Below are 2,871 nucleotides of genomic sequence, written 5' to 3'. Positions count from 1 at the left end.
TATTGGTATATGTAGAAGACATTCTTGTTACAGGGATTCTGACAAAGCAGTTTCTCAAGTAATTCAGCAACTTAATAACCAGTTTACACTAACGGGTATGGGTGAAAAGGAATAACAGAATCTTCAGAAATCAAGAAACGGGTATTACAGGAGTAGTCAACAGGTCGATTAAGAATTACAAAAAGTGGATTGATATTTGATATTTTGGGTTGTTGATGACTTTTGCCAAAGATGATTAGAAATTAGTTTATTTTACGTATTTAGTACTTTTTCGTTGATACTCTACCTTATTGTGTTGAATTTTTTGTTTAAAAAAATGAATATATAAAAAAAATTTTAATTATTAAATTATTAAAATATACTTTTAAAATATAAGATAGTCAAATCATCAAAATATTTTTAAAATGTTAGATATTATTTATCACTAAACTAAGTATAGTTTAGATTTAGTCTTCGTCTTTGCTATTATTTATGTTCAAATTATCAGGAAATTAATTTTTTAGTTAATATTTATTATTTTTTAATTATTTTATTTATTTTAAATTATAAATATTAATTTTAAATATTAAATTATAAGCCCTAAACAAATAAGATGATGCTGACTAACTGAATATTAATTAATTTTTTTATATTCTCTGATTATAATCATAATAGATGGAGATAACTAATTCTAATATTTTTATGTGTCAATAACAATAAAATACATGTATCCGCGATCATTAGAGCTGCTTTTCGAAAATGTTTATTCATAGTTTAGGTTTTTGTTATTAACTCACGTTTCTTAATTAAACATATTTTTTAACTGAAGCCAAATAATAACTTTAAAAGAATTGTTTTTGTCGTTTTTAAATGAGTAGTTGCCTTAATAATATTTTTTACTACCTTTATATAATTGTTGTTTAGATTCTTGCATTGAGTAATTTATTTAGGGGAGTGCTACGGTGAAGAGTTGAAGAATTTTCTTCTCATGCTGAAACAAGGTAGAATGAATGAATATTGGACGCGTGTGTTAATGTTCCCCAAGAGAAGACATATCTGACGGAAGCAGAGAGAGAACAGGCGTTAAAGTGTCAAACTGATTAATAAATTAGGTAGGAGATAATGTTAATTAATGTGGTTAAGTATTTGGGCCAATTTAATTTGAAGCCCAAAATTTTTTTTGAAGCTGTGTTTTTTGTTGAAGAAAAATTTTGTATTCCTGTGTGGGCTTAGTCTCAACAATAATAATAATAATAACAATAATAATAATAATAATAATAATAATATATGATGAAGGTATTGGAACTTCGGAAGAGCTAGGGTAACCGACACTGTAACAAGTTTAAGGAAGGGGAAGGGTGACGGCCATACACAGTGGAAGGGCAAAAAAATTGAAGGGAACAAAGGGAAACAACCAAGAGCTGCAAAATGAGGAATGTACAAATATATTTTTAAAATTTGTACTCTGGACAAGTAAATATATCTATTATCATACATAAATAATTAAAAGAAATATAAATTGTTAAAATTAATAACAAAAATTTAAGATGATTAAAATCAATATTTGTACAAGTCTTTCTTATACTATTTTTATTTCTTTATTTTACAATTTATTAGTACGTTATTATTTAATTAATGATAAAAAAATTATTTTTATGAAAAATCAGTTTTTGTATAATCTTAAAGAAGAGACCACTAAATAAGTTTAAAAATTAAAATAAAATTGATATTCTAAATAAAAAATTGTTAACATTCAAATTTTTAAATACAAAAACAAATTGTATACATATTGAAGATATAAATGTAAAATATATGTTTAAAATAAATAAAGAAGACAAAAATAATTATTTATATTTTATGAATACTCCCAATTTATCTGTTTTATATATTTTATGCATATATTTATATTTATCTTTTAAATTTAAATACAAATAGCATTTGTATTTAAAATTTGTAATATTAAATAATTTTATTTAAAATTTTTATTTTTACCTTATTGTTTAAATTATTATATTGGTATCTTCTCTAAGATAAAACAAAATTTAATTCTTTAAAAAAGTAATTTCTTTTATTTTTAATAAATTGTTAACTAAAAAAAAAGAAAAATTATTTAAAATATAGTAATAAAGCTGACTTTTATTATTTTAAATTTGTATTATTAATTTCAGTAATATATCTATTTTTAAAAAAATTTATGTATGATAAAAAATATGTTAACTTGGTTAGAGAACAAATTTTATTTCTATATTTATATGTTCATCCTTATATATATTTTTCTAATTGTTTTTACTAGGTTTATTTTGTTATATTACATTTTACATATGAATATATATTGCCACAGACCCCCGCCGCTTTGAGACTCTCCTCGATCATAGTGGTAAGGTGGCTCCGAACAGAGATATCATCCATGCCTATACGAGCATGAGGATAGATATTCTTTCGGACAAACGCAAGAGCATCCGCCTTAACCTCACCAGAAGAACCAGACTCTAAGGTCTTGCGCTTCTTGGGATTAGGGGAAGGTCGGACGTCGGGGGGCGGCTGAGAGGGAGCTGAAGAAGAAATCACCATGGGATTGGAAAGAGTCCCAACGTTCCGAGGAGGAGGAGGAGGAGAGATAACCCTAGCACCACCAGTCCGAGAGCGAGACTTAGATTTAGCCTCCTGGACCCTCTGGAAAGATTCTTGAGCAATTGTCTTTGCCATTTCTGAAAACGAAAACAGTAGCTAAAGAATCAAACAACTCGGAATTATTAGTTAACAAGTCGGGAATCTAACAGACAAGAGAAAACTACCTAGCTGTGATTGGATAAAGGCCAGAGACCCTTGGAGATACTTTTTAGTATCCAAATGTGGGGTCCTCCCCCACACTTCTCGGAGGAACCCAACAAC

This window comes from Arachis stenosperma, chromosome 10 (assembly GCF_014773155.1).
Source record: "Arachis stenosperma cultivar V10309 chromosome 10, arast.V10309.gnm1.PFL2, whole genome shotgun sequence".
Classification (NCBI taxonomy): domain Eukaryota; kingdom Viridiplantae; phylum Streptophyta; class Magnoliopsida; order Fabales; family Fabaceae; genus Arachis; species Arachis stenosperma.
This window is presented reverse-complemented; position numbering follows the sequence as displayed.